Source organism: Paroedura picta, chromosome 3 (assembly GCF_049243985.1).
Source record: "Paroedura picta isolate Pp20150507F chromosome 3, Ppicta_v3.0, whole genome shotgun sequence".
NCBI lineage: Eukaryota > Metazoa > Chordata > Lepidosauria > Squamata > Gekkonidae > Paroedura > Paroedura picta.
The window spans coordinates 157321677-157335983 of NC_135371.1; positions in this window are offsets into that span (position 1 = coordinate 157321677).

The following is a 14307-nucleotide window of genomic DNA, read 5'->3' on the forward strand; positions in this document are numbered from 1 at the left end:
GCATAGAGATACACAACACCTTTGTAGACATCACTGAGGCCGCTGGCCATGGTTGCAAACAGAATGTTGGACTACATGGACCGACATCCTGATTCAACAGGACTCTTCTTATGTCCTTCTGCATAGGATTATTGCTAGTAAAACCTTGCCAATCTTAATCCAAGCCAGTGGTAATTCTCTTCCTTCCCATCAGAAGTTCTTCCCAAATTTCTCTTCTTGGGCATTCAGGATTAGTGCATAATTTCAAGGGGAACTTTGTCTGACTTGAATTTCCAGCTACCTCCTAGGCTTGCCAGACTTCAGAGTTCATTGCCTGTAGTTATAAATCCTTTTCATAGTAAGAATACCCAGAGATATCATTAAATTGCCTTTCAGCTTTCTTTGCAATCAATGGACCAGGTGAGGATCCTCAGGTGAAACCCCCCATTGCCAGACCTGTCTTCCCACCTCCTGAGCCCCTTTGAGCGACTCTTTCCAGAAAGGCAAGTGACACTTGATCACTGGCCATTTCAAACACATTGCCCATGTGCCTTATGTGTTGCATTAGGAAGTTCATGCACATGCTTGGATATTCTCAATAATAAACCATGGACCCAGGTGAGATGCAGCATTTGTGTGGTATGTCAGAAAAAAAGAGAGGTCAGAAAACTTTGCAAGGCAAAAACCTTTTCACCGAGCATCATCTGGGCATGAAATTAGGACGCCTGTGGTGGGCAGGTAGTTGTGAATTTCCTGCATTCTGCAGGGGTTGGAAAAGATGACCCTGGAAGTCCCTTCCAACACTACAATTCTATGATTGATCGATAGATTATACTTATAGGTCGCTGTGCCCAACCTGTGATTCTATGAGCAGGTGTGATCTGCCTGATACCACCCAGTTGTAAATGGCATGTTTAGTTCCATCCATACAAGTACATTTTTCCAGCATGTGGAAGCATAAAAGTAGCAAGCTCTGAGAAGGATAAAGGTAAAGGTATCCCCTGTGCAAGCACCGTGTCATGTCTGACACTTGGGGTGACGCCCTCTAGCATTTTCATGGCAGACTCAATACGGGGTGGTTTGCCAGTGCCTTCCCCAGTCATTACCGTTTACCCCCCAGCAAGCTGGGTACTCATTTTACCGACCTCAGAAGGATGGAAGGCTGAGTCAACCTTGAGCCGGCTGCTGGGATTGAACTCCCAGCCTCATGGGCAAAGCTTTCAGACAGCTGCCTTACCACTCTGAACCACAAGTGGCTCTTTGCCACAAGAGGCTCTTCTGAGAAGGATACACACACACAAACACCAGCCATGTTCTGAAATTTGCAGTGGGGACTTCAGATGGGCTTTTCTCACCATGGATGCTGTCCCCACCCCACATTTTCCTTCTTTTTCTGTTTTATCTTGTTATTACTGTCCTTGGCTTAATTTCCTCCGTAGTGATCTACTCTGACATCATGACATGCATGGTAGTGGGATGCCAGTGTCAAAGTTATGCAGAGGATCACAGCCGATCAGATTAAACACAACTGAATGTAAATGAGGCCATGGACAGTGAGGGTAGAGAAGAAGAAAAACAGTGCAGAGAAAAAACCTTACTTCCAGGGGAACTAAAAGGAACACACTGTCAGTATATGATCAGCACATTATTTAGAAAAACTGTCTAAAACACAGGAGGGTTGTTGGGTTTTTTGTTCATGTAAATAAGCGTGAAACTGCTCAGTTCCACTTAAAATGCCATGGTAAACCAATTAAGGATATTAAAAAGGCATGTAAATTCTTCTTTTTCCTAGATTTATTTCAATGGCTTCTCCTTGAATCCTGTTAGAACTCTCAGTCTGTTGTTGTAAGAAACTATACACACCAGTGGGTAAGAGACAGCCCCCAGAGTACTGTGCCTTTCAGCAGAAACTTTGGTTCTTTGCAGCATTCAATGGCAGGGAACCAGAGATCACAATCTGTTTTCTCCCAGTTCATATAGAGCAGCCTTTCTCAACATTTTTAGCCATTGAGAAACCCCCTGAAACTCTCTTCAGGCTTCGAGACTCCCCCAAAGTGGCACGATAGTGCAGAATATGGTTGGGAAGCATCGCTGTGTACACACCCACCTGGGGCCCCTCCCCTTCCCACTCCCTCCAGGCTGAGAAAGCCTGATGTAGAGTAATATCTCATGTAAAACTGGATCTGTTGCAGGGAAATCTCCTTCTTTATCAGTCCTGTGGTTCTTATGGCAGCCCAAGTCCTCAGCTCTGCTAGACCTTTAGATATCTCTGACATAACTGGCAGGTGGACATCCCACCCTTAGCAGTACCACATTACTTTTGGCCTAGCTGCATGTAATTCTGGCTGGTCCTCTCATGCTGTGGAGCCTCTGTCCTGCCCCCCCCCCTTGCCCATAATTTTATTTTTTTAAATTATACCCAGGGCAAAGAGTGCGATAATAAATCAGAACCACAGGACCTGTAAGTGGATTACCCGCCACTATCTATGGTGATTGCTACGTGCTTAGATGGCTTTTCAAAGGATGGGGTAACCGTGTGACAGGTTTACTAATGACTATTAGAAATGGTAGAATAATGGATGCTGAAGGATTGTTTTGAGGGGTGTTGTTATTACAGACTTCAGTGGAATTTCTTAGAAGGAAATTGCATCCAGCCAGTTGAGAAGACCTCAGGACAACTAGGTCTTCCCAAGAGGGGAGAGCAACTTCCACCAATTCCCCCTCCCACTTCAACCCCACTTTGCCCTCTCTGTTATTACTGCAGGTCTGTTGACTCCACAGGGACGAAATTTCAAGGGGGAGCTCATCAGAGTGCAACAGGAAGTGGTAGAGGCATACTCCATAATCATCTGCTCCGTAAATGGATCTCAGTGGGCAGAACTGTGGTTCCGAATCCCATCCTGCATTTAAAGAGGGGATGGCCACGTTCTCATGCTCTGCTTGCATGATTCCCAGAGGCATCTTCCTCTTAGAAACAAACTTGGTAGGACTTTGTTCAACTCAGCCTGTACTACTTCTGTTCTTAAGAAGGGGTGTTTCTCTCTCAGGCCGGCTGCTGGGGTCCAGTCAGAAAGACAAGGAGAGCAGCAGTGAGCTATTTAGCTGGCATCTGTTGTGCTGGCACCCCACCCACACACCCTTTCTTCTTTGTAACCTGCCGGAGGCCTTGATGTTTTTACAGATGCACGGTTGAACACAAGCCATTGTCTCTGCGCTGCCAATAGGGTTGTGTTATTCACGTCTCAAGCAAATTATGCATTATGGGACTAAATATACAGGAGGATAAGAAGGTAACGTAAACCCCACTGGTATTTGCACTCATGCCAGCTCCTTGCTGGAAACCTGATGCTTAGAATCACAAGCCACCTGACAGCTGCCAATGGAAAGGGTGTGCCTGCTTATTATTAGTGACTGCCAGCATCACATGATGGGGACGCTCACGACAAGGAAAGGCCTGTTTAGAACAAAAGGTGAATGACCTGGACTATCAGTGAACTGCAAACATCCTAGATCTTTGGAGTCGACCAGGCATGGGTAGGACAGATGTTCTCGGACTCAAGGACCGGGCTCAGTTTCGGAACTCTATAAGGCAGATCCCCAGTTTGCAAAAGACAGAGCTAATGTGTTGTGGCCAGTGTAAACGTCAAAGGAAACTTGGGGTCACAGCTCTGAAATCCATAGGGAAGACACAACCCAAGTGGAACTTGAGGATCCCCTAGAATTGTGGCCCATCTCCAGGCTACAGAGATCAGCTTCTCTGGAGGACAATGCTTTAGGATGCTTTGGGCTGATCCTGCATTGAGCAGGGGGTTGGACTAGATGGCTTGTATGGCCCCTTCCAACTCTATGATTCTATGATTCTTCTACAATGGATCTTCTGGAGGATGTACTCTATGGCATTGTGCCCCGTTGTCCTCCCCAAACTCCGCCCCCAAATCTCCAGCAGTTGCCTAACCTGATTCTGGCCGCCTCCATTTCCCACCAGTGAACAGGGGGGACCTATGAACACTGTATGCCCATTAGAATGGCTAATCTCCATTGTAATTTTTAACAAGCTAAAGCAGCACAGGCCCCAAGGAGAATGGGAGAGTCACGACAATGTTGCCAGGTCCAACATTTTTGTTTTGGCAAACAACCCCTGCAAGCCAGCAGTGTCGATAGCCTCCCCTATAGCAATCCCCGTCTGGAGAGCCACAAGATGTTCAGCCAAAGGACAAAGGAACGCTAGCAACATGTGGTATCAGGAGTAGGGTTGTGTGTCCGAATCGGCCGTTCCAGGCCGACGCAGCCAGCACCGTGCCACGGGGGGCACCTGCATGTGTGCATGTGTGCATGAGTGTGCCGAGTTACGCACTGGCACCGGCGCATCCCCCCCACCATGACGCGGTGCTGGCTGCATTGGCTTGGAACAGCCAATTCGGCCGCCGCTGCACACAACCCTAATCAGAGCTGTCTTTAGCAGAACATTCATCCTGGGGGGGACAAGCCCTGGAGACAAGAAAGATCTGATGAATTATTATCTGGAGAGAGAGCACATTTTAACACGTTCCCCTCAGCGCTCCTCGAGGGCAGGTTTCACAATCGTCCGCCGGAGCTATGCTTATGCCCCTGTGATACCGCCCAGCCTGAGGCAAACTCACGTATATTATTATATGGTCCCTTTTATGACAGCATTCGAAAATGTTTAATCCTACCTTTATTATCCCATTATATTACATTCATCTTTGTCCTCCGATAATAGTGACAGTCTAGTTAAATTTTTGCTAAGGGATAAAGACCCATTTATTTCTAACATGGTAGCAAAATCCCTTTATATTTCTACCAGAATAAGATCTAAAACAGGGGTAGTCAAACTGCGGCCCTCCAGATGTCCGTGGCAGGGGCTCCTGGGAATTGTAGTCCACGGACATCTGGAGGGCCGCAGTTTGACTACCCCTGATCTAAAAGAATGTCTGAACGAGAGTAATGTATAGGTAAATGTCACCTGCCACTTGGGTTAATGGATTCTTTAAGAAGATTCCTTGTTTTCCTCCGAGTTTCCCCCCCCCCCTTCTACATTATATATAGTAATAATCCTTATTTTTTTCCCATTTACGGTAACATTAGATCTGTTCTCGACAACTTATTGTTTTAACATCTTAATATTTTCCAGGTGGGACTATTCTTGTATTTTTTCATGACACCGTATTTATTAACTTTTACTATTAATTGTTATTGCTTTTTGTGGGTGTGTCACCTATATGGCTCAATTGACCAATGAAACAAACACACGTGCATTCTCTGAAGAGTGTTTTGGATTGTAATTTATATAGACTGTTGATGTATTAGGCACCCGAGACTTGAGATAAAAGGACTTGAGTTGTCTTAGTAAGGTTAGATAAAAGTAATAGTCAATTGAAATAGTTAATTGAAGTTTCAGGGGGGTGGTTTTGTGTAGTAGTTGTGGATTGGGTTGTTTGTTTTATGGTTCTCTGCATGTTGACATATTTCTGTATTTAAAAAATAAACATTTTTTTAAAGAGAGTCCTGGGGGTAGGAGCCTGAAGGGCATCACACAGCTGGGTCCAACTCCCTGGATAGGAGCATCATATCATCTTCAAACACATGCAAATGCACCTGGGTCCTTTTGTCCTAGCTGGATTTGTTTTGCAAAGCAAACAGGGATGCACAACAATTCATCCTTCTGTGAAAGGACAGGATGGGATGAACTCAAAGCCCTCCTCCCCAGGCCCCCAATCTGTACTGGAAGCCTAATCAAGTGTAATTATGCTTTCACAGAGGGCTGGAAGGTCCGCGATTGGATCTCTTAGCATCCCCTGACTCTCACATTTCAAATTTGCATATGAATACTCTGATTTAGAATGAGCCTCTTGTGGCGCAGAGTGGTAAGGCAGCAGAAATGCTGTCTGAAGCTGTCTGCCCATGAGGCTGGGAGTTCGATCCCAGCAGCTGGCTCAAGGTTGACTCAGCCATCCATCCTTCCGAGGTCAGTAAAATGAGTACCCAGCTTGCTGGAGGGGGGGTAAACGGTAATGTCTGGGGAAGGCATTGGCAAACCACCCTGTATTGACGCTAGAGGGCGTCACCCCAAGGGTCAGACATGACTCGGTGCTTGCACAGGGGATACCTTTACCTTTTTATTCTGATTTAAGACCCTTTGTAATTGGGTGGGTGGTTATTGGGAGGGGGGAGTCTTTGGACCACCCCAAATGAGGGGGGATGCTTTCGAGTGAAGGGACTGCTTTTTTGCTTGCTTGGGCAGCATGAATAAGCCATGAAGAAAGGCTTATAAAGATGTTCCAGGAAGGCAGCAGAAAAGCCAGCCAGTTAACGAAAGGAACAAAGAGTTGAATGAACTCAAGAGTACCTAAATCTGGTTTACCTATACAGTGTGTTTACAGACCATTTCTGTGCTACATCCTGACCCATCCAAAATATTCTGGATTCCAGCTCTACTCAGGTCACCTTGAAAAACCTATGGGGCCACCACACGTTGGCTGCGACTGGACGGCACATTCCACCATAAATGCTCATGGCCTGAAGGTTCACTCCCCCCTTCCCTTCTCTAAGGAAAGATTTGTGTGTGTGTGTGTGTGTGTGTGTGTGTGCTCAGAAAAATGCTCCTTGGCTCACTTACTTGAGTAATCCGAATTACACAATCTGAAATATCCTTGGGTACATGGTAGAACCATTCTCTTCTTGTAAGGCACTGTAGATCTTAGTTTGACTTGTTGCTGATTGTGTGTGTGCGTGTGTGTGTATGAAACCTCTACACAACCCCCTAGTTATAATAGTTTTGCGGAGGCATCCCTTCCACGCTTGGCTTCAGGTAAAACTTAGTCATAGTGGACCGTCTTTTCTTTGAGGGCGATTGAGCCAGGTGACCTCTTCTTTCTCATCCTGTGGTTCTGTGTAAAGAAAAGATCATGCCACCATGAGGAATGGCTAGAATCAAGGAGTGTTTTTTTAAGGAAGAGAGCAACAGTGACCAGGCTATGGAATTCAGCCAGGGCAGCTTGGAGAACCAGCTTGTAACATAATCCCTCTCAGTCAACGAAACTGTTGTTTCCAGACCTGACAGTTTAAAAAAGAAATTAACTTAACACTCAACTTGACACTTCTATAGCCACACTTATGCATGATACAAACCTTTTGATTTAAAAGGTAAACGGCTTGAATCTGGGGTGGGAATAACTCTTCCTCGTCCTTATCACCTGTGATCACCAGCATAAATATATCAATTTAACATATATTAGATAGGTAAAGGACACACAGAGACAGATAGATTACTATGAATTAAGGCACAAGAAGTGGGCTTTGGACCAGGAAACAGCACACGTCCCCACAGAGGGCAGAGTCCCCTGAAGGCAGGAGTGTATGTTGTGTAGTGGTCTAAACCTTATTTTGGGGTTCCGAGACTTTTTAAACTAACCTCAATATTTGTTGAGTCGCAACAAGTCACAAATAAGTCACGAATAAGGAACCAGCGCTGTTTTGGAAACTTCAGAGGTCACGTTAGTGACTCCAGCTTCTTAGCTCTACCACATCAACTATGAGGAGTAGAGACTTACTTGATTAAACTAAAACTTTATGCGATGCTATTGCAGACCTTATGAGCTTGCAGCATGAGTGTATCCATATACTCATAACATTCATGGAAAGACCAAGAAAATTGATAACACGGAGTTTTGTTTGTAGCTCGGGAGAAAGAAAGCAGAACATTATACAGACTCGGACTCAGAAAACCTTTATTGTCTGAGTCTGAGACATTATACAGTAGAGGAGAATCACTTACAAACACCCTTTTTGTCTCTCCAGATCTTACATCACCGGAGGCTCTGGATTGGGCCAGATAAATTAGCACTCTTCCAGGGAACAAAATGTAGCTGTTGCTTTGTTTTTAAACAGCAATACATTTAATTGTGCAGATTTTAAATGGCATTAGCAAAGAACTGAGGCTGGCCTAAACAAAACACTAAATCTGGCCAGGTTGCCCAAAAAAAATCTAGCCAGGCCAGTTTCACACCAGCCGAGCAGCAGCATTATGGTTCGAGGAGGTTTCAGCCATCTGCAAACAAATCAAACTGTGTTTATAGAAGTTCAGGTTTGGAACAGAACAGTTAAGGCCAACTTTCCCTGGGTCTGCCTGCTCTCCCCGATCTGGCTTTCTGTCAGTCAGTCCTGTCTTAGTTTCGGGCTTAGAGAAAAGGAGGTTTTTTGGGGGGTGTAGCGGGAATTTCCTTATTCAAACTCCCTGGTAATACAGGCCTCTTGAGGTGTCCCAAAACCTGCTCCTGGCAGCAGAACCGATATGATAGGCACCACCATTTGTCTGCTTGCAGGGGACAGTCTCCTGAGTTCCCAGACTCAGGAGTGTTGGGACGTGTCATTTGGGGTGGTCCAAAGATTGTTTTGGGGTAGCAACCTGGTCCCACTGTCCAGCTGTGCCTCTGTCCTGGGGGCAGCCCACTTTGGAGCAGGTGGCGCATTGGACCAGGAACCAGCGCATGTCCTCTTGGACGGGGGAGTCCCCTAAATATGGGCTTGTATGACATGTGGTAGTCCAAGCCTTGTTTTGGGGTCCCGAGCTCTTTTAAATATTGTTGGTTGGATGATTTCAAGAATAAGGAATAGGGAATAAGCAATAAGTAACCAACTTCATCCTCCTCCAGGGGAACTGATTCCTGTAGTCGGGGATCAATTGTAACTTGCAAGAGAAATTCAGGCCACTCCTGGAGATTGGCAATGAACTCCTGGGTATTCTTCATTTTCGGTATCACATATCACTGACGAAGATACCAAAAATGAAAAACTTGCAGGATCAAGGGGGTGGCAGGTTACAGTGGATGAGCGATAGGGTTGGGAGTGTCCTGCATGTTGCAGGGGATGGACTGCATGACCCAGGAGGTCTCTTCCAACTCTATGATTCTATGATTACTATGATTTCAGAGCCACCATGGTATAGAGGTGAAGAGCAGTGGACTCTAACCTGAAACTGGGTTTGATTCCCCACCCCTCCTCCGCATGCAGCCAGCTGGGTGACCTTGGGCAAGTCACAGTCCTGTTAGAGCAGTTCTCACAGAGAAGTGCTCTTAGAGATCTCTCAGCCTCACCTGCCTCATGGGTATCTGTTGTCGGGAGAGGAAGGGAAAGGTTTTTGATAGCCACTTTGGGGCTCCTTCAGGTAGTGAAAAGCACAGTATTAAAAAAAACAGTTCTTCTCTTCTAAAAAAAAATTCTTGAATGGATTTGCCAAATCATGATGGATTCTTCACTAATGCTTCTTGGACACTTTGCAGGAAAATGTGCATGCCTTTAGTAGCCCAGCATGAAATACATACATGAACTTAGGCCGATTGTGAGTGGGTGGGCAGGAAGGGATGTGCCAGTGCTTGTTTCATTTGGTCCTTCCTTGCATACCCAGGGAATTGCTGATTGCCACTGTGGGATGGTAGATGAATTTCCTCCAGGAAATTGGTGATGACTTGGGCATGAAAATGGGATCAGTATGGATGGGCAGGTAGTTGTAAGTTCCTGCATTGTGCAGGTGGTTGGACTAGATGACCCTAGAGGTCCCTTCATGATTCTATGATTTATAGTCCTTTTAGTGTCCACACCAATTGCAGGTCTTTCACATCACCTCTGACCTGATCATTTTAACTGGAGGTGCTCAGGACTGAATTTCAGACTATGTGCTTGCAAAGCAGATGTTCTACCCTCCCCACCCCACCCCACCTTGTGGAGTGACAATAAAGTTCTCCCACATGGGGCGTCCTTTATGGGTTGATCCCTTGTGCTGATGAGTTGTGAATGATTAAAATTCCTCCAGATGTTTCTCAGCTGGCCATTCCTTCCTATTTGTTTTAGTACTTGGGCCAGTATGGATTCCTGAGCAATGAATCTTCCAGTTTGATCAACCTGCAGAGATAGTTTGGGGAGGATCTCCAACATCACATCCTCCACTATTAATGGCACATTCATCATCTGGAATCTATAGCGGCAGACAACTCAGAGCCTCAGCATTAACTATAGTTCTTCCTAGATTATAGGAAAGGATGTAGTCAGTCACAGGCACTGAGCAAAAGACTCCAGCACTGCATACAATGTGACAATTAAAGGAGGGGGTGTACTCTTACAAAGATATATCCAATTAATATGAATTTTGAATTTATATCCCCAGAAATATGGAATTTCTTGATTATTGCAATAACATCCAATCCTCCTCTGTCAATTTATGCACAGTCCTGTTCATTGGGTGTCATGATAAGGACTAGAGCTTCCATTCATCATAATGTACAAGAACAGAATTTATCATAGAATCATAGAGTTGGAAGGTACCGCCTGGGTCATCTAGTCCAACCCCCTGCAGAATGCAGGAAATGGCCACAAGAGCCAAGCACCCACACAATCCCTTCTGTCCACCCACTTAGTTGCCTGCATGCATTTTGAACTAATCAGCCCTCATTGGCAGAGTGCTCTCTCCTTATTGGTGGCACACCCCCAGAGAGGGTCAATCAGGTAGGGAGTGGGTTGTCTGCATCTAACTTCAACTTTATAATGTGATTTCTGTAAATAATCTTCCCAGTAAATTTTATCTCTCTTTTAAATCTCAAAGCACTGGGAGTCTGGATCTGTACTCCATCCACAAAGGTAACTAATAACAGCATACTATCAAAATGCTCTGTTACTCTGCAGCTCTAATTCTCTGGAGGCACCTAGTCTAGTCTGACAATCCCAACAAATAACGAAGAATGCATGGTGGCCTAGCCAATTGTGCAAAAGAGGCCCGAGAGAATAAACTCTATTCTATTTATTTGTTTGTTTGGTTGTTTATTTGTTCAATTTCTTTCCCGCCGCTCCCCAAGGGCTCAAAAATTTATTGAAACCCCAATATAACCCCGTAGACAATAAAACAGTCTCTGCATAAAAACCAGCAAGTGACAAGAGGACCCGGCAGAAAACCTCGTAACAATTTAGTCCACCTAATACCATCTTAAGGGGGAGGAAACTATGGTATCAGTTTCTAACTTGTACTTGATTAGTACTGCTATAAGCATTTCAGAATCTTTGGGTACCTTGTTATGGGCATGCTACATACGGTAGAACTCCTGGACTTCATGGTCATGCTCACAGGATGTCCGAGGGTCTGAATCTCTGTTGCAAAATCTTGGTTTTATACTGCTGGGATTCAAATGGTAAGCTCACAGTATGTGACCCATCTGTCTACAAAATTCATGTGATCACCACTATCATTACAGTACAGACAAACACAGCCTGAACGGGTGTTATTATACCAGGTTTCGTCTGTAGATGTTGACATTCCCTGTTGTCTTCTGAATTAGTTGCTAAGAGCTCTCTTCCTCCTTGCTATGTATAACATCTACACCCTCCTGGTTTCTAGGACATACAGTTTCACTGTCTAAAACCGTCTCTGAGACCATTGCCAATATCATCTTAAGCACACCTTTGTTGTGTTTCTTCATGAGCTCCATATACAGGACAATTTCACAATGTCATCTAGGAAATCCCAAAATTATAGTGCCGAGATGACAGCTCTGCAACAAAAGCCACAGTGTCTTCTTCACTAAGCTGTCGGTTCCGTTTGTGAAACTGAAATTTCTGTACAGTGACTGATGGTTCTGGTGACACGCGTGCCGTCAGTAACTCCACACCGATTTGTTGGACGTCTCAATCTTGGGTGAATCAGGTGCAACAAGAGATCATATTGTTGCAAAAGCCTTTCTTGTCTGTGTTTCAAATACGGATGCCACCCTCCAGATGGCACATGGAGAGCCCCCAAATTACAGATCCACTGCAGACTACAGAGATCAGTTCCCCTGGAGGAAGTGGATTCTTTGGAGGTTGGACTCTACGGCAGCCATTCTCAATCTTTTGGGGGCTATGGCCCTTTTGGGGGCTACAGCCCTCCTCAGGTTCCAGGCTCCCCCATCAAACAAGGATACAATACAACACAGGTAGAAAATAATCTATTATTGAACACCAAAAAGACTTGAACATTCTGACATACTGGAAAAAACATTTTAAAAGAGTGCATGAAATTAAAGTTTAAACATTTATCAAGCTTAATGCAATCCTTGAGCTTGGTAATTTTCTGCAAGTTTCATGGTATCTTGCTCCAAATTAGGCAAGGACAGTCGGGCGTCATCTCTTGTTGCAATATCAACCCTGTTCCTGGATTTGGTCAAGGAAACTACCTTGCTGAATCCACACGCAATCAAATATGTTGAGGGAAGGGCAATGAAAAATCTTTGGGCTTTTTTGCACATTCTTGGAAATTTGTTGTTTAACGGAGTGTACATGCACCCAGTTAATCCAAAGCTTCAGGCTAGGGTATCACCAATATTCAGCTGATCCTCAACTATATCTGCTAATGGACGGCCATACATCTACACGGCCATTCATCTACATGATGATGATGTCATCCGTTCAGTCGTGTCTGACCCTTTGCGATTCTATAGGAAAGTCTTCGCCATGCGCCCCTGTCTCTGCTTCTATCAGTTGGTTCATGGTCATCCCTGTATCGGCTTTGATCGTGTCGAGCCAGCGGATCCTTTGGCGACCAGATTTCCTTTTGCCGCTGACCATGCCGAGCATTAATGATTTTTCTAGCGAGTTTGATCACATGATGTGTCCAAAGTAAGTGAGCTTTAGACATAACATCTTCCCTTCCAGTGACTACCCGGAATTTTGTATTAGAAGAGAAGAAGAAGAAGAAGGGTTGGTTCTTATATGCCGCTTTTCCCTACCCTAAGGAGGCTCAAAGCAGCTTACAGTCGCCTTCCCATTCCTCTCCCCACAACAGACACCCTGTGGGGTGGATGAGGCTGAGAGAGCCCTGATATCACTGCTCGGTCAGAACTGTTTTATCAGCACCATGGCGAGCCCAAGGTCACCCAGCTGGTTGCATGTGGGGGAGCGCAGAATTGAACCCGGCATGCCAGATTAGAAGTCCGCACTCCTAACCACTACACCAAACTGGCTCTATTAAGCCTGATATCCTTACTCTTCCATATTAGGTTCATGCCTAACATTGCGTTACGGCCCAGTGTTATTCGGCGTTTGATTTTACGGCTGCATCCACCACTTTGATTGATCATAGAGCCAAGAATGATGAAATCATCAATACATTCTATGTTCTCATTGTTAATTGTTACTTTGGTGCTACTGCCAGTAGTTGTCATGATCTTGGTCTTTTTGATATTTAGGTATAATCCAATCTTTTCATTTTCTTCTTTTAGTCTCTTTATCAAGGTCTTCAGATCACACTCCAATTCAGCAAGGAGTGTTGTATCATCTGCATAGCGGAGATTATTGATGGTACGACCTCCAATTTTGACTCCAATCGTAGATTCTTCCAGATTAAGCTTCCCTTCCAGGCTCCGCCCCCAAATCTCCAGGTGTTTCTCAGCTCAGCCAGGTGTTGGTACCTGGCAACCCTGGCTTCATGCCAAACTGTATTTATTTGCTTAATTGATAGCCCACCTTTCTCACTGAAACTTCAGGTGGATTACAGCTAAGAACAATGCAGTAATAATACCCACAAAGAGGACAATGAGCCAAAACAACTGGAATGAAACAATAAAGCAGGATTAGAAGATTTGAGAATAATGTGGTAAAATGTTATATAACATACAGCAAACAGAAAAATAAAGGTTGGATTACAAAAATAGAGAACAGTGCAAGGAAAAAAACACAGCATGACGTGTACAATGAAGAATATCTTAAATTCCACAAGCATTCACTCCAGCTTTATTAATATTACAAATTTATTATTCACTTTATAAAAATGCTCTCCTAAACCGTTCTAGTTTACATGCTGAGATAAAAGTTTCTCAGCCTCTGAATTCCAAGAAGCAGGCTGACCACCTTGAGATTCCTCAGTATGCCTCGTGGCGGCCATTTTAGGTCCAGGGTCAGTTGGCCTCCATGGTGAACGCCTTATTCATTCTGCTCAGCCCGCATATATGTCAAAAAAAGAAAAAGAGAAAACTCTGGCTTTGCATCAGACTTCCCCTGTGTCCCCCATGCTATGTGAACAGTGTAGGAAGGAACTGATCTTGGCCCCAGCAGGAAGGTTTGAGGCCTTGTCCTGAATGGTTGTTCTTTAAAAGTGAGAAAGGGAGCCTCTAGCCATTTTGGTTGAGAGGAAAAACAGGCAGATCGTATTCTGTCTCTGTTGGCCACCTAGAAGGAAAAGTGTTCCAGCTTTCCAGAGTTTGGGGAGCTGAATGGAAAATCATTTATAAATGTCATTCATTTCACTTAAAAAAAAAGTTTTGTAATACTATGAGCTTATACATATTGCAC